Source organism: Mus musculus, chromosome X (assembly GCF_000001635.26).
Source record: "Mus musculus strain C57BL/6J chromosome X, GRCm38.p6 C57BL/6J".
Lineage (NCBI taxonomy): Eukaryota > Metazoa > Chordata > Mammalia > Rodentia > Muridae > Mus > Mus musculus.
Genome location: NC_000086.7, coordinates 149,556,214 through 149,579,528, shown reverse-complemented (window position 1 = coordinate 149,579,528; position 23,315 = coordinate 149,556,214).

Sequence of the window (23,315 nt, the reverse complement as noted above, 5' to 3'; positions counted from 1 at the left end):
TCCCATTCAAATTGGAAGGAAAGTATACATTTGAAGTACATGGTTTATCTACATTTCTGATATATTCCTGTCTGGTCCTGATCTTGTGCTGTAGCTGAAGAGTCCATGTAAATAAATAACCCTTATCTTCTTGACCTAGCCTCATTACATTTGCTTACCTACACATATTCAAGGATATTATTAGGTGTCCAGTCCATTATTCTGGGCATCAAACTCAGATTCTCATGCTTGCAAGCATTCTCTATGTCCCCGAACTCAGCCTAGCCAGCAGTCATTTAATGTTCCAGTGGATTACATGAGCCTGGTATTGAAGTTTTGAAAAAACAGTTTGTCTATTTTGAAGAATACTCCAGGTAGGACTGTGTATATGCAAAATCCCAGCACTGTTAAAAGCAGAAGAATGGGGAATTTACTGTCACCCTCAGTGACAATGCTTGTTTCCACCCAGCAGGCTTTAAAGGAAACACTTTCTTAAAAACCAAACCAAACAAAGGAAAATTTTCACATCCCTGAATGAGCATTGCCTGACAGATTATATCTACAATTTCATGTCTTAAACTGCAGAAGCAGAAAGATTGCATTGGAATGCCAGTTCAGTGAACACTGGATTTTAGGACAGACCATTGACCACAATATTGTTTCAAGTCAGGTTGCCCCTACACTATGAAGTTTCACAGAAAAAAATCAAGAGGTAAATAAATGAAGTTATCAATACACAAACACATAAACAAATGTAGCACAATATCAACTGAAAGGTCAGAAAATGGTAATAGGATAAGTTTTCTTTGCTTCCAAACTATAAATGTACCGATGATAAATACATATGTTATTTGAAAGTAAGAATGCTTTCCCCCACCACACACACACAACTGGTTCCTGGATTTTCTGTGTATGCAGCTTAATATCTTGATGGCTGGATTAGAAATCAGAATGGGAATAATTTTTCTGTCTTTCTTTTTTTTCTTTTCTTGTCTTTTTTTTTTTTTTTTTTTTTTTTTTTTTTTTTTTTTGGCCGTTATACAAACTGGAGACATATAGCAGTTGCTTAACTCTTTCCATGGATTCCTTAGGACCTGAATTAGATGTCCAAATTCCCTGAAGAACCATACACTCAAGGGCCAGTGAAATGCCTCAGTGAATCACTGTAGTTGCTCTTTTTCTGGCCGAACTATATTGGATCCCTAGGAATGGCATTGTGAAAAGAATGAACCAACTCCTGCACCATATGCTCTAATCCACACATATTTTCACCATAGCATGCCACATGACATCTGACTCCATACCAAAAGAAACAATATATAGAAATAATATGTGGAGCACCATGATTTATAACAGTAATCCCTAGTGTGTAAAGGCAGAGCTCAGAGAATCCCTAGGATGTTGTAGTGGACAACTACCTTGGCCTGACTGCTAAGCCCCAAGTCCCTATGAGAGACTGATCTCAGCAGACATGAGGATGATTCCTGATGAAGAACTGCCAGAGGTACCAGTCAGCCTCCACATGGAAGTAGACAATCCTAACAGCACTACTACAAAAACACGTGCAACTGTTCACATACTAACAGAAGCACACAGAGATGTAGCCACACCTTCACCATCATACACAGACACACACACAAGAGATTCTGGCAGAGAAGAAAAGAAAAATTAGGTTATTTGCAGTGAGCATGTAATTATTCCTTAACCTTTGGCTCTTGGATCATTTTAGACCTCAAACTGTTTGCTCGTGTTTCTCTAAGCGGCCAGTCAAAGGTACCTAGTAACTGATTTTATCTGTTGCTCAGGAATAGACTACCATGCATTTTATGGAAGGACAACATAGTGAACAACAAACCAGGTGTGGTGGCTGACACTAAAATCTTGCACTGGCAGCAGACCACAGCAATGTAAGACAAACAGGGACAGCCTGTGCTGTTGAAAGACCCCCGAAGGGAGACCCTCACTCAAGCACTCAAGCCCCAGGACAGCCGCGGACCCAAGAGGACACTGAGACCATACATAAAATGTAGAAGGTAAGATTTAATAAAGCAGCAACATGAAAGCACATAGACCAGAGCTCTGGGGTCGAAACTCATACACCTAGTGGTGTAGAGGAGAATCGACGACCAGCCAAATTTTTCACAGGCTTATATAGTAAAACTCAAGGGGGGAGAGCTGGGCAGGGAAAGTACAAGTTTACATCACTAGGGGGTTCTGCCAAGGGACAAGGGGTTCTGCCAAGGGAATCTACGTAACTAAGGGGTCATGTCCTATCATTTGGCATTGTACCCGGTTTATTTTGAGGTTGTTCCAGGAGGCCCTTATCTCAAGAATGTTCTTGGAACAGTCTTTAGTTGGGAGGGTTCGAACTCTAGGGTGAGGAGTTCAGGAATGCATTCTGGGGTGAAGAGTTCAGGAGTGTTACGGGAACAATCTCTAGATGGCAGGGGTCGGGCTCTGGGGTGAAGAAGAGTTCAGTAAAAATTTTTATTCTTCACTGTGTATCCAGAATCTGCCAACATATATAAAAACCACTCTAGGTCTTAACATGCTCAGAAGACAGGAAAGTTACTTTTTCATAGAGTGCTTGACTAGATTGCACCAAAGCACTAAATTGATACCCAGGGCAGCATCTGATTCAGATAGACTGTACCATCCTTGAATTCAAGTTATCCCATGCTTCAAGACCGAAAGGAAGATATCCTGCAGTGAGAACTTGTTAAAAAACAATACCATGGTAAGTAAAAAATTTTAATTTTACTTTAGGCACATGGCTTTGGAGACAAGATTACCTGCTGTTTGTCAGACCCTAGTCAGACCTTCTTTTCTCATGCCTGTCCTGATTCTGTTTTCTCTAATATGAATCCTATATACCATTTCTTTTTTAATCTTGTTTTGTTTTAGGAGAAACGGTCTCTGTGTATGACATCTCAGTCTGGTCTCACATTTACAAACATGCGCTTGCCTCTGCCTCACCACTGCTAAGTCTCAAGTCATGTGCTACCATACCCTGCAACTTCTCCCCATTTCTTTCACTACTGTGTCTTCCTGTTTCCAGCTCCTGGTCTAACTGTATTCTTAATTCTGGGCTTCCAGTCACTTACTCCCTTCTAACAAGTGTAAAGACACTGCTGTTCCTGCAGCCTATTTAACTTGTTAAATATTTTATGCCATATTCACATTCATATGCTCACAGACAGACTCACACAGACACAAACACACCCAGATTCACAGTCACACACACTCATAGACACACACACACAGAATGCACAGACACACAGAAACACACACAAACACACACACACTTTCACTGTTTCTTTGTGTCCCCTTTTAATGCTAACAAAGTTCTGCTTAGTGGATTGCCAGGGAGCGTTCAAGGAGTGAAAGTTGGAAATGATTGTGCAGGGAGGGGAACCAGGATTAAGCTGTTGCTTGTGGGACAATTCAAGTCTATATCCAGGCAAGGGACTGTAAGACTCCAAAAATTGGGGAGACCTCAGCTCAAGTCCTGGGACAAGCTGGCTGTCATCCCAATGACTCATGAGAAAACCACACCTGATGCAAACTGCAAGAGGCTTTATTATCACCTAGCTGAGGACAAACTCATTTCTCTCCACAGGGAAAGGGATTTCGGCCAGATTGGTAACAGTAGTGGGCTTTTAAAAGATAGCTGAGGAATTGGGAGGAGTTGGGAGGAGTTGGGTTACCGCTCTTCTCTTTGTCCCTGGTAAAATTACAAGGAATGAGGAGTGGGGAGTGAGTTATAGCTCTTCTTTTTAAAATTTTATCTCTGTGTCCTTGGCACAGGGAGCCAGGCAACAGCCTGGCTATAGAGAAAAAAGAGCTTCTTTCTGGCTGTATTTTAAAGATCAGGCAAAACAAGCTTGGGGAACATCCAGGGGCTTTACCTTTCAGGGAGAAATGCTTTAAGTCTGTGTCTCTCATCCTCCACTCCTTCTAGTGCATAGTTCTAAATCTAGAAGTAGGAAAATTAAACCTCTGGCCCAGTTGTCAAAGAAAGCTCACGTGAGGTTGCAGCTTTAGGATTTGTAACTTTGAGAGCCTCAGTAGCCCCTGGAATGAGACTAAAGAGTCTCTCCCCAGTGGTAGGAGGGAGGGAGGAGTTTCCTGTGCCCACCCGGTGAGTGCAAGCAGGGCTGGGCTAGTGGGCTGTGGAGCAGATGGGATGGGGAGCCAGGAGCTTGCTGGAGGACTGGTGGGGCTTGTCAGAAGCACCAGGTAGGGTCCTTTCCATCTTGGTTCAAGTTTGGCGGAGCAGTGGCACCGGACCAGGACAGGATACCCTATTTGAAATTTATGTGGCACCATTGCGGTTCCTGGATTGTACTTTTTTCCCTGCAATTCCCAAGTGTCTTTTCTGACCAGTTCTAGGGCAAGGTAGCAGGGGTTGGGAAAAAGGAACATCAGGGTCAAACATTTCCCCTGCTTCTGTTAAGAGGGGCAGTGTCCCATGGAGGAGTTCAAAAGGTGTAAGTTTAAATTTCAATAGGGTGTTCTGTATTCAGAACAAGGCCAAGGGAAGGAGAGCTCTCCACTCATTTCTGTAGGTCTCAAAATCAATTTAGTTAAGGTTTCTTTTAATGTTCTATTCACCTGCTCTACCTGTACTGAACACTGTGGTCTATAAGCATGATGTAACTTCTAATCGATCCCCAAATGTCTGGCTAAACCTTGGCTTACCTGGGCAACAAAGGAGGGGCCACTGTCCGACGAAAGTACCTTAGGGAGTTCAAATCTTGGGAATATTTCTTCTAGTATCTTCTTTTCCACGACAGTGGCAGTCTCCTTCTCAGTGGGTAAGGCTTCAATCCACCCTGAAAAAGTGTCTACAAAAACTATTAGATAATTATTACGTTACTTGCCTGGTTTAACTCCAGTAAAATTTACTTCCCTATATGCCACTGGCTGGTCACCTCTTAGCCGCCTTCCAGGGGTGTTCTTGTGGTGCCCAGCATTTGTGAGGGCACATCTTGGCATTTATTTACAATCTCCTGGGAAATGTCAGGCAATTTTATAACATAGTAGTTTGAGCTCTTAACAGTTTCTTCGAGCTTTTTAGTTCCCAAGTACCTGAGCTGGTGTAGACTGGCTACATATTATTGCCCTAATTTAGTGGGCAGGACCGAGTGACCATCTTGGGTCTTAGCCACTCCCTGGGAAGTATACCCACATATCTCAGGTATTTTGTCTATTAGTTCCTGATCTTCTGGAGTGTACTCAATGCCTGCGTCTTTGAGTTCATAATGGTACTTAAGTTGTTTCTTTCTTTCTTTCTTTCTTTCTTTCTTTCTTTCTTTCTTTCTTTCTTTCTTTCTTTCTTTATTCCTTCCTCCCTCCCTCTCTCTCTCTCTCTCTCTCTCTCTCTCTCTCTCTCTCTCTCTCTCTTTCTTTCTTTTTATCTAGCTATGAGGATCATAGCTCCGTGGGTCGCTTTCTGGTGACAGGGGTAATGTATGATGACCAAATTTTTCGCAAGTGTATGGCTTCTAATAGGCTCAAGATTTCTTCTTTATTTTTAATATCTTCCCCAGCAGATGTGAGTAGCCCCCTTTGCCTATAGATCGCCCAATGTATGTGAGCGGTGGCAAAAGCATACCTTCTGTCTGTGTAGATATTGATGTTCTCCTCTTCAGCTAGCTGCAAGCTTGGTTGAGTATGATTAGCTCTGCTCTCTGGGCTGTCTTCCCTTCAGGCAAGCTGCTGGCCAAGATGGTTTGTTTTCCGTTGACCACTACTTTCCCCACTTTTCGCTTTCCTCTAACTAAAAAGCTGTTACCATCTGTGTCCCAGTTGGGGCAGCCTGGCCATGGCTGGTCAGTAAAGTCTTTCCTAGTTCTGGTTTCTTCTTCCAGGATGTCCATACACTGGTACACTGGTAGGGAGTCATGGGATTCCAAGAGCAAGATGGCAGGATTTAGGATAGTAGGGGGTGCAAACTTCAGTCTTTCAGTCAGTAAGAGGCTCTGATAATGGGTAATGTGAGCATTAGTCATCCAGCGATCAGGCGGTGGTTAAGGATGCTTTCTAAGCCATGGGGCACTACTACTATAGTTCTTTGACCTAGAGTCAGTTTTTTAGCATCTTTGAGAAGTAGCCCCACAGCAGTGATAGCTTTTAAGCAAGATGGCCATCCACTGGCCACTGGTTCTAATTTTTTGACAAGTAGGCCACAGGTGTTTTCTATGGCCCCAGAGCTTGGGTCAAAACCCCTCTCGCTATTCCTGTTCTTTCATCTACATAGAGAGTGAAAGGCTTGGTCAGGTCAGGCAGGCCTAGGCCATGTATACTGAGCAAGGCCTTTTTAATCTCTTTAAAGGCCTCCTGGTGTATGGGACACTTGAAAAAGTCCCAGTCTCTTTAGTAAGGTGGTAGAGTGGGGCTGCCAGGCTGGCAAAGCTTGGGATCCAGAGCCTACAAAACCCAGCCATGCCCAGAAATTCCCACACCTTCTTCGAGGTTGTTGGGGTTGGGATTTGAGTCACAGTCTTTTTCTGCTTCTGGCAGCCACTATTTCCTTCCCCTGAGAGTATAACCCAAATAGGTTACTTCTGCCTGGCAAAGCTGGGCTTTCTTAGCGGATGCCTTGTATCCCAACTCGCTCAATTCTGCCAGTAATTTCTCAGTTCCCAGTCTGGCCTCTTGCTCAGTGGTGGCAGCAAGAAGCAGGTCATCAACATACTGAAGGAGAGAAATTTGGAGGTTTTCTGACCTGAACGGCGCCATGTCCCAGAGGAGGGCCTCATAAAAGAGAGTAGTAGAATTCTTGAATCGTGTAGGCAAAAGTGTCCAAGTTAGTTGTATAGCCTGGCCTGAATCTGGGTTTCTCCACTTGAAAGCAAAGATTACCTGACTCATGGGATGCAGTTTTAGGAAGAAGAATGAATAATTCAAGTCCATTACCATATACCATTGTCTGTCATTGGGGAGAGAAGTGAGTAGATTGTAGGTGTTAGGGACAGTAGGATGAATATCTTGTACTCTTTTGTATATTTCTCTTAAGACTTTGTACTGGCTGATTATCATTAGTGCCTGGCTTTTTAACTAGTAGCAACAGAGTATTCCAGGGAGACTGACAAGGGACCAAAACACCTAGTTCTAAGATCCTTTGAATGTGAGGTCTGATGCCCTCTCGGGCCTCTTTGTTCATGGGGTATTGTCATACACCAATAGGAGTCCCACCAGTTTTCAGCTTCACAATGATGGGGAGCAGCACTCTCTTTGTCTCTCCCATAAGCCGCAGTGTCTGCCCAGGCTTAAAGATATCTCTCTAACCGTGTCCCTTCTAGTACTTTTCTCAATGGGGTTACTACGGTTTTATTGTTTCTCAATTTCGCCATTTGCACTGTCAGGACTAAAAACTCTGCTCCAGTATCAACAACGAAATCTGTGGGGGTCCCCTCCACAGTTAGGGTTACCCTAGGCTCAGGGAGGGGGTCTGAGCCCCGTATCCCCTAGTGATCATCCTGTAGGGTAAGGACCTTGGGCAGTCTGTTATCTGTCATTTTTCTTGGGGCAATCTCTTGCACAGTGTCCCCTTTCTTTACAGTATGCACATTGGTCCTTATCTAGAGGTGGTCGTGAAGTTTCTCCAGAGTTTTGAGGTCTTCTCAGCCCTGTATTGCCCAGGTACCCTGCCTCCCTACTTCCTCCACCTTTTCTATCAACTTCCTTATCACCTGAGAATTTAGCCAAAATCCACCTTAAATTTCTTTCCTGCCTTCTATATCATCTACTTTCTCTTGCCTCCGCCTCTCTCTACACTCTTTCTCTTTTTACTTCTTCAGTCTCACTCTTATGGTACACTTTATCTGCCTCCTTAAACAGATCTTGCAAAGATAATGTTTGCAGACCCTCTAGATGTTGTACCCTTCTCCTAATGTCAGAAGCAGACTGCCAAATGAAAGCCATGGCAACCGCCACCTGCTGTCCCTCTGATGTAGGGTCAAAGGGAGTGTAATGCCTTTGTGCTTCTAAGAGGTGCTCTAAAAACACTGCTGGGGGTTCCTTTCCCTCTTGTAGGATCTCTCTTACCTTGGCCAAATTAGTGGGGCGCCTTCCAGCTCCTCTTAGTCCTGCTACCAGAGGCCAGTGGAAAACTGTCAACTGCTCCCTACCTTCAGGCCTGTTACGATCCCAGTCAGGACATGTCAGAGGGAAGCCTGCATCTATTTCATTTAGGAAATTGTGTCGGTAGTCCTTTGGCCCCCAGCACGTTCTTTCTTACCTCTAGCAGAATCCTCTAATTCTCCTCTGTGCTGAAAAGAACCTGTAAAAGCTGCTGGCAGTCATCCCAATTGGGCTGATGAAAGAACATGAGAGAGTACATTAGATTAGTAAGGCTAGAGGGGTTTTCAGAGAAGAGGGCATGATTTGCCTTCCAATTATAGAAATCTGAGGAGGAAAAAGGCCAGTACTGAAGGGGCTGAGTTGTCTGGGGTCCACTGGAGGGTGTCCATAAGTATGTAAAGGCAGCTCGGTGATTGAGTCTGGTACCTCTGGGCTCTGAGCTTACAGGCTTCAGGTCCTTGTGTCACATCTCTAGCGGCACCCTGTTGAGGTATCTGGAAGGGGACTTGTTAGGGATATGGGGGTGGTGTGTTATGCCAATCTGGAGGTTCTTCTATCTCTGGATAGATCTTAGGAGGAGCCGAGGGTTGTTGCTCAGCTCCTGCTGTTTTTATCTTAGTTTGTTTTTCTCTGAGTAGCCGAGAGCTAAGACTCAGGGTCCTGGTTTGTTCTTCTGAATGCAAAGCTTCAAGCAGGATGGGGGATGGGGTTCCTGCGTTAAATTTTCCCAGATGAGAATGTAGGGCACTTGATCTTGTTGAGACCCTGGTCTCTTCTGCAAAAGAACATCTTTAACAGCAGAAATCACAATCAAATCGTGTGCCCTCTGCTGGCCAACCAACATAAAAAGCTGGCCATTCCATAGAGCAGAAAGTTCTCTAAAATCTCTTTCTGACATCTACAGACAGATTGTGAGCCCTAGTCTTAATTTCAGTCCAATGCTCGAGAGTCAGGCCAAGAGGAGTGCTACTAGTCTGTCCCATCTTCCGAGTCACATACAGGGAAACAAACAAGATATACACACACAAAAATTACAATAACCGAGACTAGGACCCAATCACATGGCCTAGTGAGCGCACTCTCACTTGGCACCCAGATGGGAGATCTCCAGGCGTCCCTGGAACTCCCTCAGACATCCTGGGACATCTCCCAGGGTGGCAGCCAGTTACTTCTGACACGTCTGTCAGTAACCCTGCCCTCCATGCCAGACAAGGAGTTCATTGCTCTCACGAGTTCATAGGACTGCAGACCAAGAATACTGAATTCAAACACAGCTGGCAAACAAAGATATAGACATAGCCAGAGAACGATATTACCTCTAAGCATGGTCTCATAGAATGGTATAGGTCACAAATCCTGGAGGAGTCCATACATTTAAGACCCCAGAAACTGGGGAGACCTCAGCTCAAGTCCCGGTATGAGCTGCCCAGCACCCCAATGACTCGAGAGATAAACCACACCTGATGCAAACTGCAAGAGGTTTATTATCAGCTAACTGAGGATGAAGTCCTTTTACCCCATAGGGCAGGGGAGTTTGACCCTGAGCAGTAACAGTAGGGGGCTTTTAACAGCTAGCTGAGGAATTGGAGGGAGTTGGGAGGAGAGTGGAGAGGAGTTGGACTACAGCTCTTCTCTGGTGGGTGTCCTTGGTAAAATTACAAGGCACGCGGAGGAGAGTGGGGAGTGAGTTATAGCTCTTCTTTGTGAAAGTTTATCTCCATGTCCTTCGCACAGGGAGCCAGGCAACAGCCTGGGTATGGAGAACAAAGAGCTTCTTTCTGGCTGTATTTTTAGAGATCAGGGAAAACAAGCTTGGGTAATGACCAGGGGCTTTACCTTTCCGGGAGAAACACTTTAAAACAGGGTCTCACAGGACAATAGTGATTTACACAAACAATCAAGTAATCCAATCCAACCAATATTCATGCTCAATTTTTCTGGTGTTTTATATGAGGAACCCTAGAATGCTAGCCCTACATCCACGAATGAAGCCCACACCACACCCTCCCTGCCAACCCCACCAACTAAAAAAATTGTGTGGTATATCCTTCCGGCATTCTAATTCCCAGATTCCTAGAAGGCTATCCTTAGGCTACAGCTATGTGATCCTGGAGGTGGGAACTCAGCAAGTCCCTTGACCTCACTCGAAATTAGGGCCATTTTACTGTGGACAATTCCAATAACCATCGATCACCAGGATGTTTAAAGTTTCCCTTCCAGAATAGAGGGGTTGATGGGGTAGAGGAGCACTGCACCAGAAAGGCTAAAAGCCCCGCCTAGAATGAGGAAGACAGGAGAGACAGAGCCTGAGCCCTCTCTGGATATCTCCACACCTCCAGGCGCCATTTTGAGCCGCCTGGGTTATGCAGAGGTCTCCCAGTCAACATCCTTTTCTGACCAGTGGGAACCCTGAGCAGGGAGAGGGGTTATGCCTCTACTCTCAAAATAGAGAGTACTGGTTACCTTCAAGGATTGTCATCATGTTGCCACCTCCTGTGCAACTCCCAGACACCTCAAAGCACAGAGATACACTTGCTGAGGTGTGTCTTCCCCAGACCAGCCTGAGGCTCTCAATAATTCCAAAAAGGCGCCCTCTAATCACTGTGCATCCTGCACTGTTGTAGAGGCTCAGTGACAAGAGTACTACACAGCTGTTAAAAAGAATGAATTTATGAAATTCCTAGGCAAATGGATAGACTTGGAGGGCATCATCCTGAGTGAGGTAACCCAATCACAAAAGAATTCACATAATATGTACTCACCGATAAGTGGATATTAGCCCAGAAACTTAGGATACACAAGATATAAGATACAATTTGCTAAACACATGAAAGTCAAGACACTTTGCTCCTTCTTAGAATTGGGAACAAAACTCCCATGGATGGAGTTACAGAGACATCCTTTGGAGTGGAACGTCTCACTACAGTTGTTGTAGCACTGTGCAGAATTATTTTAAGATTTTTTAAATAGGAACAAAATTGTACTTTTTGTATCATGAGGTTCAACAATCCAATTGCTATATGTGCGTATGGATATTTTTGCATTTTATGCCTTTTCAAATTTCTCCAATGACAATGTATTAATTTTGTACCAGAAGAAATATTTTTGGGCTGAAGATGCAGCTCATTTGGTAGAAGGCTTAGTTGGCATGCATGATACTCTAGCACCTATAATCCCAGCTCTTGGAAGATGGAGGTAGGAAGCCCAAAATTTCAAAGTTATCCTTGGTGTCATAGCAAAAAGGAGGCCAGCCTGGGATACGTGACACCCACGAAAGGATGGACTATACAGAGACTTCCCAACCCGGGGATCCATCCCATAATCAGTCACTAAACACAGACACTATTGAATATACCAGCAAGATTTTGCTGAAAGGAAACTGATATAGCTGTCTCATATGAGGCTATGCCAGTGCCTGGCAAATACAGAAGTGGATGCTCACAGTCTTCTATAGGATGGAACACATGGCCCCCAATGGAGGAGCTAGAGAAAGCACCAAAGGAGCTGAAGGGGTCTGCAACCCTATAGGTGGAACAACAATATGAACTAACCAGTACCCCCACAGCTCATGTCTCTAGCTGCATATGTAGCAGAAGATGGCCTAGATGGCCATCATTGGGAAGAGAGGCCTCTAGGTCTTGCAAACTTTATATGCCCCAGTACAGGGGAAACACCAGGGCCACAAAGTGGAAGTGGGTGTTTAGGGGAGCAGGGCAGGGGAGGGTATAGGGAAATTTCGGGATAACATTTGAAATAAAAATAAAGTAAATATCTAATAAAATAAAAAAACAAGAAAAGAGAGAAAGAAAGAGAGAGAGAGAGAGAGAGAGAGAGAGAGAGAGAATGAAATAGAGAAAGAGGGCAAAAACCCTATGTTCCTCCCTTTCTCAAGAGCAGAACAAATAAAAGAGAACACAATGAATGCAAAAAAAATAGAAAATACATAGAAATCTTTCACAATTCAAAATATTTTTTAAAAGGGAGAATAAACATTTGATCTCAAATTAACTGGCCATATAAATGATATTAGGGCAGGGCAGGACAGGGCAGGGCAGGGCAGGGCAGGGCAGAGCCAGGCAATCTATAATCCTTGGATCCGGGAGGCTGAGGCAGAATAAGCACAAATTTAAGGCCAACCTCATTTCTGTACATTATCTATGTAGTAAGGATTAGGTCTTTGCAATTAACATATAGCCAGTGCTTTAGACTTCAAATAAAATGAATGATCGCTTCATTTTTCAGTCCAATAATATAAATAATTGTAATCCACTGTTGTCAATTTTGTTAAGGAAACAGTGCCAATGTATAGACTTGAATTGGTCTTATGTCACCACACTGTATCTACTTTTCCACATAGAAACTACTCAATGTGAGAACAAGACTTCCTTTGTTATTCTTAAAAGTACTGGCCCTTTATTTACATTCATGTCACTGTGCTAAAAAAAGCCCAGATAAAGCTGAGCATGCTGGCTCATGCCTTTAATCTCAGGACTTGGGAGGCAGAGGCAGGCAGATTTCTGAGTTCAAGGTCAGCCTGGTCTACAGAGTGAGTTAAAGGACATCCAGGGCTATACAGAGAAACTCTGTCTTGAAAAAATAGACAAACAAAATAAAACAAACAAACAAAAACAAACAACTCAGATAAAAGCAACTTAGGGAAGAAAGAAAGGGGTATTGTAGTTCACTTTTAAGGTTACAGAGTGTCAGGGTGATGAAATCAGAGCAATGGGAACTTAGGACAGGCATGAAAGCTTGTATTCATGCACTTTATCCTTTTCACACAGTAAAATCACAGCCCAGGGAATGATGCCACCCATACTGAGTAGCTCTTCCTACCTTAATGGACATACACAAGACCATCCTCGAGAAGCACATACCCTCTCCCAGTTGACTCTAGAGCTCATCAATAACTGAGATGAACCATCATACACACCTTCAAAAGAAATAAAATTACAGTGTCACTATTTGGAATGTATAACTGGGGGCTGAGGTCCAAATCATATTTTCATGATTCATCCATGGTAAGATTATTATTACTTTCTCCAAATATTTATAGTCAGGAAAGGAATGGCATTTGTATTTAAATGTTATTTGAGCTGGCAAGAAAGCACAATAGTAAAGAATTACCTGCCATGGTTAAGGCCCTGGTTCTTTATAAATTATATTTATTTTCTTTATTTTTTTTAAATTAGGTATTTTCTTCATTTACATTTCAAATGCTATTAGCTCAGTGGTAGAGTGCTTGCCTAGCAAGAGCAATGCCCTGGGTTCGGTCCTCAGCTCTGGAAACAAAAACAAAAACAAAATTTTAAAAATCCCCCCCCCAAAAGCAAGGTAAATTACATTTTCTTTAGTGTTTATGGTGTGTGCACACATGTGTGTGTGTGTGTGTCTATACACATGAAGAATGTTAGAGGACAATTTGTAGGAACCAGTTCTCAGATTTGGTCAGGCTTGGTTTCAGCAGTGTTATCTCACTGCCCCACAGCCCTGCCTGGGCTCCTCCAGTCCTAGCACTGAAACAAAAAAAAAACAAATAACAATGCTCACAACTCTTTATTGACTTTCATGTGCGTGCAAATCCAACAATAAAGGAAGTTACATGTAGAATTCTGACAAAAGTAAGAAAAAATTAAGTTGCTTTTCATGTTACAGTAAAATGGATAAGAAAAAAAAGCTTACTAGTGTAATACTCATACAGTTAAAGTCACTCACAAAGGTTGCTTTTGTGCATAAAACCTTATCACTTGTATGGGTTCCAGAGCTTAAGGATCATGGTAAATTAAACAGTTTCACTAACAGTGAAAAAAAAAAACAAAAAACAAAACATGTGTTTCTGAAAATAGCTGATTTCTTAGAACAACCCCATTGAAACCAGCTTTCTTCTTGCTCATCTCCTTGTTTTTGTTTTTATTTTTAATGCAAACAGTGCTAAACACTTTTTCTTCAAATTGCTTAGTGTGAACAGAATCCTGACATTTAATCCTAAGAAAGTTCATTAACAAGAACAGTCAAAACTCCAACATTATATGAATGTACGTATGCTCTCAAGTGTGGTTCAGTGCAATTATCTAGTAGCCAACACTGGACAGGAAAAGGTAGTTTAGTTTTCAGGACTAGAGAGGGGGCTCAGGAGTTAGGACCTGAGGTTATTTCCAGGCGCTTACATTAGGTAGCTCACATGTGGCTGCAACTGCAGTTTCAGGGATCAGGAAGTCAAGATCAAACACACATGCTCACAGTGTGAGAGGGAGAATGATAGTGTAGATAGATGGATGGATAGACAGGTAGGTCGATATATAGACAGACAAACAAACTGACTGAGAAAGAAACAGAGACAGACTCAGAGACAGATGCACAAAGACAGAGAGGCAGACAAAGATAATCATAAATACACATAAAAGAGGTTGGCTTATTTTCTTTTCTGTCTCTCACAAAGGCAGAGAACAGGAAAAGATTCCATGTGTATTAAAGGGTTCTCATGTTTCCTATATGTAAAAGATAACTTTATTGATTTCAAGTTGAACTAAAATAAACACGGCTTCTTTAATATCTAGTGAGCAAGAAATTCTGCAATTTCATCATAAGTACATGGTTAGTCTGCGCTCCAATATCAAAGTTCAGTCTCACTCCTTTTGGGTGACATGTTAGAGTCTTAATTGTGGTGTATGTACCATCAACAAACTCAGCATCAACTTCAGGTCCCCAGCAACTGTCAATTATGGCACAATAATTAGTAAGTCACTATAGTGGCCTCCTATCAGATAAGCAACTTTGGGGCCTTCAACTTTGTGTCTTAAAGTCTCATTTCTAGAGGTCTAAAAGGAGAAGGTACAGTCAATTATCATCTCTCCTGCCTGTAGAACCCATATTCTGAGTCATGGAGTATGTCTGCAGGCTTTTCTCTGCTGTTGAGAAAACTCAGGCCTCCAATGAATTAACTGTGTGCTTTACCACTGAATTATACTCCTAACCCTAGGTATTATTATCAATTTACTTTACATCTTTAGGTGAGTTTTCACCTGTTAGATAGGAATCCACTTCTACTCCTTTTTAAGTGTAGTATATTTTGGAACAAAAGTAATCAAAACGTCCATAGGAAGAAAATGGATTTGTGAGTGTCTTGGACTAGGAAGCAGAGAACATGGGGCAAGAAAGGTCTGCGTGAGGAGTGTCTCAAAAGGAGCATGGCAATTTGGAGGCCAACAGTGAAAATGTTCAAAAATTACATCAGGATGAAGACTGCACATCTCATAATCTACTAAAAGCCACACAACTGAGTAGTCTAACTATATAATATAAAAATTGTCACTTAGTAAAATACCTCAAAGCTGTGCCTATAATCTTAGTTCTTAGTAGATAGAGGCAGATTGATCAGGAGCTCATGAATATCCTTAGAAACAGTGTTTGAGGCTATTCTTGGGTATGAGACCCTCTAAAAACAAAACAAAACAAAAAACAAACAAAGAAACAATCATACCAAACAAAACCAAAGAAACAAAGCAGTTGCTTGCTGATATGTATGACTATACCTACCTACTTTTCTGTGTCCTAATGTCAAAAGAGTTAACATTTCCTTTCCTCATTATATTACTTTGTAAATAGTGGTTAAACTCCTAAGCCTGTTCTGACAGTCTGGCCATTCTTATTCTTTCTCTGCATAATTCCCACACAGCTGATAAGTATGTTTGCTTTCTTGGACCCTATGTTAAAAGACAGGAGGACTTCCTCTCTTTTGCTTCTCCATCTCCCTCCTCCCTGCAGCTGCTGATTTTTGCAACTCATCTGCCCTGTCTCTATGTCATTTTTCTAACTCATAAAATGATTCTCAAAGTTAAGCAAAAAGGAAGAAAATTACAAAAATGTTAGCCGTAGGTTTGAGAGTGCAAAGAAATGTTCGAACACTAGCTAGATTGAAACCGGAGTCCCATTCTTTTTATTTTTTTTTTTTTTGAGTCCCATTCTTAACACCATAAATATTCCAATTAACATGGGACCAAAACGTCAAAGAGGGAGCATATATCTATAATTCCCTAAGCCTAGAGATTGAGGCATCTTATTATATCGAGACCTAGAGGTCTCTTACCCAATAAAAGACAATGGAAAACAATGTGGTTACACGTACCAAGAATTCCCCAAAACAAGATTTAGGGCAAGAGGATCTTAAATTTGAGGGCAGCCTGGTTATATAGGAATTAGTACAAAAGTCAGTTAGGCTTCCTTTGATATTTGTTGCAAAAGGCCTCATGTATGGCTGCTAGTGGCTCTGGGTTATGCATTCTTATAATAGGGCTTCATGTCAGTAATCAGTACAGAAAAAAAAATTAGACATTGTCTCATGTATCCAAGGCTGGCTTTAATCTCATTGTATACATGAAGATGGCTTTGAACTTTGGATACTCTTGCCTCTACCTCCTGAGTGCTGGGGTTGCAGACATAGACCAGTAAACCTGCTATTATGCATTTCTGGGTAATGAACTAAGAGATTCATACATGTTAGACAGTATAACAACTGGACTATATCACTAGTCTAAGAAGGAAGTTTTTATTGTGTAGGTAAAGAAATCTTAGGGACAAGGTTTATCATATACAGTTTCACTTTGCCATAAAACAACAAATGTCCAAAGGCTGTGTTGCTCTTTTGGTATAATAATTTGAGTTGCTGTAGTGAGTAGTTCTGCATAAGCAAGGTACGTTCTGTAACCACTTTCTGTCTTGTTATAAATACTGTTCCTTTTAGGCTTTGGGTGGACTAAAGAATGTTTGAGGAGGGGATAGGAGTGCAATGTTAGTTCAATGTTAGTAATATTTATCAATTAGATAAATATTACTTTCCTTCCTCCCCTTCCTTTTCCTCTCCCTCCATCCTTGCCTCCCTCCCTATTTTTTCAGTGCTAACCATGGAACTCAGAGCTAGAAAATTCTAGGCAAGCACTCTACTGATTACTTTCATATTAGTTTCCTTATAAAAAATTCCCTTCCTTCCTTCCTTCCTTCCTTCCTTCCTTCCTTCCTTCCTTCCTTCCTTCCTTCCTTCAACAATATACCACCAAGTCGTACTGGTGGTGCATACCTTTAATCCCAGCACATGGGAGGCAGAGACAGGCAGATCTTTGAATTCATGGCCAGTCTGGCCCACAGAGTGGATTCCAGGACAGTCAAGCCTACATAGTGAAACCCTGTCTCAAAACAAAACAAAACAAAACAAAACAAAACAAAACAAAACAAAACAAAAAACAAATTAATAACCCACCAATCTCTCCCCCCAAATCAAAAACCAAACAAAAACATTACACCAATATATACCTTGGTTAGCCTAATGCAATCAATAGGACAAAGATAGAAATGGAAGCCAGGAAGGACAGTAAGAGGGTTGCAATTTCAGCAGAAATATGTATGGGTTATGTTGAAGACAGAACTGGTGTCTTACAAGAGGGAGAGGGAGGTAGTTCAGGTTTATGTTTTAAGAGAATGGCTCTGACAAGCAGCAAGAAACAAGATTCTTCCAACAGATAGAATGATCTAGGAAGTAGATACTTCCCCAGAACCTTCTAGCCAGAGGGCACTCCGGGCAAAACTACAATTTCAGGCATGTGGGTCTCTAGCAGATAAGAGCCACCAAACCTGAACATGCAACCTACCAAGCTGGGAGATGATGGATGGGTCCTGTACTAAGGTGTTAAGTGAGGTAATGGTAGATGCCAGGCAGGCATGTTTTGGGGCAAATTCTTATGTGTGGGGGTGGTGAGAGGACTAGTAATGTTTTAACTCTTTAAATAACCCTAGCTTTCAAATCTGTTTGATGACCTACTACTTGAGCTGAAGCCTTTAGAGAAATTTTTACTCTGTTACTCCTTTACTTCAGTTGAATCTGGGAACCCTTTTTATTATTGTACTAAATTCTCCATCTAGAGACATTTTAACAGCATTTTTGTTTTGTATTTTAACATATGATACATCATGATCTTTGAGCATGTGTTCTAATATGCTAGGCTCCAAAAGTCTGAGAATGTTTCTTCTGGAGACCAAGGACATCAGAAGAGATTTATATTTCCTGGTTTCTTAGTATCTCTTAGTCCTGCCTGGAAGCTCTGCAGGAAGAAATGACTTGAGAGTGTGAGGATGTGCCAGACACCTCATATTGGGTGTCCTACTGGACTGACAGTTGTGTTTCCCTCCCTATACCTCACACCAGCTTTTGTCCTAAGTTCTTAAACTAGTCCCCTGCCGCAGACCCTTTTTGTTCCCTGTCTGCATAGAATGGGTCTCTAGTTACGGGGTGACAAGGAGTCAGCGAATGACAGACAAAATCAACAGGAGAGGTTATGTAGAATCTGAATGTATTATCACAAAGTGAACACCAGTCTTATATAATATAGAAAACAAAGAGGTAGGATGTCACAGCAGGTAAAGTACATTGAAGTTACCTGACACAAAACAAAGGAATGACTCCAAAAGGATTTACAGGAACCATGTCATATTTCAGTAAAGATAAAACAGCTCTGCTTAGGGTCAGCTAATCACAGGTAAGGATTTTACACCCTAATTACAATTTGTGCTACTCCTTTGAGCCTTGTGAAAGCTAGCACCAGGGAGTTCTGCTCTAGCAGACCTTCTCATGAATAATGCAATACCACAAACATCCTATTTCCTAGGCCTTGATAAATTCTTGTATGAGTAAAATTGGATTTTCTCTTAAGTATATGTGGAGAATCTCCAGTTGTCAGAAGAATTCACCAACTTGCTTCTAATATGCAATGTTGCCTGTTATACCTGGCTGTAGTGAAGTTTCCTGTCTCAGTGGGATTCCCTAACTCTTACATGGTAAACCTACCTATTAGCTAGGCCATTGTACATTCCCTTATTTGGGTGAGACTGGCTACTGTCCTAAGTAATCACCCTGCAGACTAGCCCTGAGCTATTCTAGCTCTGTTTTTTGTAATGCCTAATTAGTTTCACCATCTCTACTTGAAGTAAATTTGAATATTAATGAATAGATAATATTCTCACTGAATTCCTACTGAATTCCAAGTTTGTCAGCTTCAAGGATTTTCTGGGATGTTGGAACACTGGTGAAGGCTTAGCTATGTCAGAACTCCATCCTTAAAGGCACTTATGATAAAATAGTACTAAAAGAGAGCACATGGATCCATACACCAGACTAACTCCGGGATAGGGTATGAGTATACGGGCTATGAGAATGCCAAGGTTCCAGGAGGTTGAGTTTGCTTGAAACTCTTTGCCTCATGAGTGCTTCCAGTCCTCTCAGCCTGCCAAACAGACTTCACTGGAGTGTGCATAGAAGTCCCCAGAGTATCATTTCAGTGGTCCCCTGTCGCCAGAGACACATCCTTCCTCTGTAGGAACCATGCCTTCTTGTAAGTTGGCCACAATAAAATGCTTCATCCTAACCCTCCCCTGCCACCCCACGGCCCAGGAATTTCATTTTTCAAATCTGCAAGACAAGATCTAGAAATCAACTGTCTTTGGAGGATACTGAGTTTTCTTACCTGTCTAAAGCTGAGTTCACCAAGAACTGAGAAAGGCTGCACTCCCAAAGATACGACAAACATTTCCTCTATAACTTACCTGTCTGAATAATCAACCCCTTTCCACTCTTGCTCCCTGGTTGTGATTATCCTTTTCCTACTCACCAAGACTGAATCCACTGTCTACAGCTATAGAAACTGTTTAAGCAACAAAATGTACTGAGCATTCTAGTATTGTAAGAATCGTACCTTCTCTGTACTTGTAGTTACCCATATATATTTGTAGAAACACAAACTGTGTTTGAATATATCTTCAAGCTTTTATTAATTGTATGTTTTGGGTGAAGTTAAAAGCCAAAACAACACAAAAGAAAACACCCCCTTCCTCGGGTGGTGTAGAGCTCATGCACAGCTCCGTGATATATCTTTTCACTCAGTGTGTGCACGTGATGCTACAATTTGTTCCCAGTAGTGCCAGAAACAAGCAACAACCAGCACCAGTTCCTCAGTTTCAATCTATCCTTCTGTAATATGGAAATGATAGTATCTTACCCACAAAGGAATTCTAAGGCTAGATTAAACCATGATATAAAAGTATTTAGAGCTTTCAATTAAATCACAAGTTACCTTTGGTTAGGTATATTTCAAAGGTAGTATAGAAACATATTTCTCATTCCCATTTTTATAAATTCTCCTGGTATCTTTGGTAGAATTTTATAGAGCCATCCCAAAATACCACCGTAGGAGGCCAAAATATCCCATCCATAAACTCGCCTTTTATCCCATAACTGAGTTAATCCTTTTGAGAAACACAAGGCACATAGGCAGTTGTAGAAACTAAATGAAAAGTAAAAGTCACACTTTTATAACAGCTAGTCACCATTTAGAAGGGTTTTTTTCTTCCTGTCCTATGAAAAGGCAGACAAGCAATAAAGGCAGCCCTTGTTTCCCCCTCTTTTCCTGACCATCTCCCTGAACAGGCCTTTCCCTACATCTTTGTTTGCTTCAGGGAGGGTGGTCTTTAATACAAAATATAATAGTGCATGTTCAACTCTGTTCTTATGGTCTACTTGTGCTGATGACCCTCAGTACCTGCCACCTGTACCTGCTTTTCAATAGCAGCACAGTGTTTTTACTTACTGAGTCTGCTCTCCAGCCTCTTCTAATGTTTCTTTTTCATTCTCCTCTTTTCTTCTCCTGTCCTCTACTATCTTCTCTGTCTGTCTCTGTCTCTGTCTGTCTGTCTCTCTCTCTCTCTCTCTCTCCCTCTCTCTCTCTACCTCTCTGTCTCTGTCTCCCTCTCTCTGTCTTCCTGTCTCTCTCTGTCTCTGTCTCTCTGTCTCTGTCTCTGTCTCTGTCTCTCTCTCTCTCTCTCTCTCTCTCTCTCTCTCTCTCTCTCTCTCTCTCTGAGATAGGGTTTCTCTGTGTAGCCCTGGCTCTTGTGGAACTCCCTCTGTAGACCAGGCTGGCCTTGATCTCAGAGATTTGCATGCTTCTGCCTCCTGAGATCTGGGATCAAAGTCATTGTGCCACTACCTTGCTTCTACTGAACTTCTTATTACCATTTATGTGATCAGTTCCTCTGAAACTAATTTGACATTTTAATGGTTTGCACCTCATTACAAGATTTCAATTTGCTATGGTGCCCAGATTTGTTTCAAAGTTAAGTGCTCAAATTATCCTTTTAACTTGACTTTCAGATATGGGGATTGCTGGGTGGAATTGATTTTTTTGTTTGTTTGTTTGTTTTGGTTCTGAGGAATCTAAGCTAGAACCTTGTACATGCTAGGAGAGCTCTTTATCACTAGGCTACAATTCTGGTTCTAGAATGCCCTGTATACATGTAAGGTAGCAGGTGAGCAATCTCATTAAATGAGCCTGAAAGCTCGTTCATAATAGGTGTGGTTTGATTCTCTCTTTAATCTCTGTGAGTTTTAATGTAATTTCTCATATCAGAATCGCCTGAGGAACTGTGCAGCTATGAATCATTTAGCACTTAGTTTTTCTATTGTCTAAAATCAGAATGTCGCTTGTGTGTTTATTTATATAGAATAGAACTAAATAAAATTTTAAAAAAGATACTGCATCATTAAAGTAGCAAAATGTTTTGTGTTTAATGTGAGATATCAATTCTGGTGATAGAAAGGTATGCAAAGCTGAAAGTGTTTGGACCACAAGGTTGTATTTCATTGCCATTAAGCTTGGGCAAATCACCACTTTTAGCAAGTGTCTCCATTTGACAAGGCCAAACCCCATTATTTACAGCTCCTCTTCTGTATCTCTCTACTTGTAACATCTTGCTTGCTTAAACTATTTTCACACCAACCTTGTTATCATGTACATCACTGCCTATTTAAAATAAGGAGGGCTTGGGAGATGGCTAAGTTCATCAAGTGTCTGCGTACAAGCACAAGACCCTTGTTTTAGACCCTCGGTATGCATACAAAAGCCAGGTGTAATGGTCACTATCTCTAACTCTGACTCTGGGCACCTAAGGAAGTAAGAACAATTACAGGAGGTTAGTTAACTTGCTAAAATCACATTGCCATTTGTTGCACGATGTAGGGCATAAATCTTAACATTTCTATAAGTAACAACACCAGTGATTCCTAGTCTTCTCTACTATTTTCTAATCCAAACACAGATCTACATTTTCTGAAGACTTTTGTTTGTTTGCTTTTCCTTTTAAAGGTGCTAATGAAAGATAGTGCTTGCTTATGAAGGCATGCCTGAAAGCAAGGTACAATTTTAATGGTTTAGCAGGGATGGCCAACCTTTTTCTTAAGAATCATATATAGACTTTTAGGAATATAGTTTCTGTGACATCCACTCTGCGTTTGTACAGGAGGAATGATAACAATACGTGAGCAAGTGAATAAACATGGCTATGTGTCACTACACCCTCACTTATCCAGCTATTGTATTTGACTGGGGAAATGGCTCAGTGGTAAGACACTTGCTAGCATTGATGAGGCTCTAGGGTTCAATCCTACGTACCATGAAGCAAAGAAAAACAAATAAAACATCTACTATCTACACAAAATCTAACCCCAAACAGACTGTTCAAATTCAAGTCATAGTTTCTGGCCTCTGGATGACAACAGCTAAAGTCTGTTGCAATGGTGTAATGTTGTAAGACCTAACCTACATATGTTTGTGTCTGACTATGTAGTAGGGTCCTTATGTATGTGTGTGGGTATGTCTCTGTGTGTGCATTTGTGTACAGGTGTGAAGGCCAGAGTTCAATGTCAAGTGGCTCTCCTCATTCCTTTTGTATTATGCATTTTATTATTTTTAGTTTCTATTTTTATTTGTGTGTGTGCACCCACTTGAGAGTGCACATGCTCCTATGCCAAGGCAAGTATGTGGGAGTCAATTCTCCATTTCTACCATATGGGTCCTAAGGATGGAACTCTGGTTGTCAGGTTTGATGGAAGGTACCTTCACCTGATGAGCTATCTTGATGGACTTCACTTTCCTTTTTGAGACAAGAGCTCTCTATAGACCACGGAGGTAGTCAATTTGTCTAATCTGGATAGCCAGCATCCTCTAGAGATTGTCCTTTTTCTACCTTAGTAACTCTGTGATGGGAGCCCTGCACAGTCATTCTTGGTTTTTCATGGGTATTGGGTATGGATTATTGTTTTCATGCTGGTCCAACAAGCATTTTATTTATTGAGCTATTTCCCCAGTTCTCATTGATAACGTCTTGCTAATATACTTTTTGATTGAATTTTTAAAAATTTATTCATTTTATAT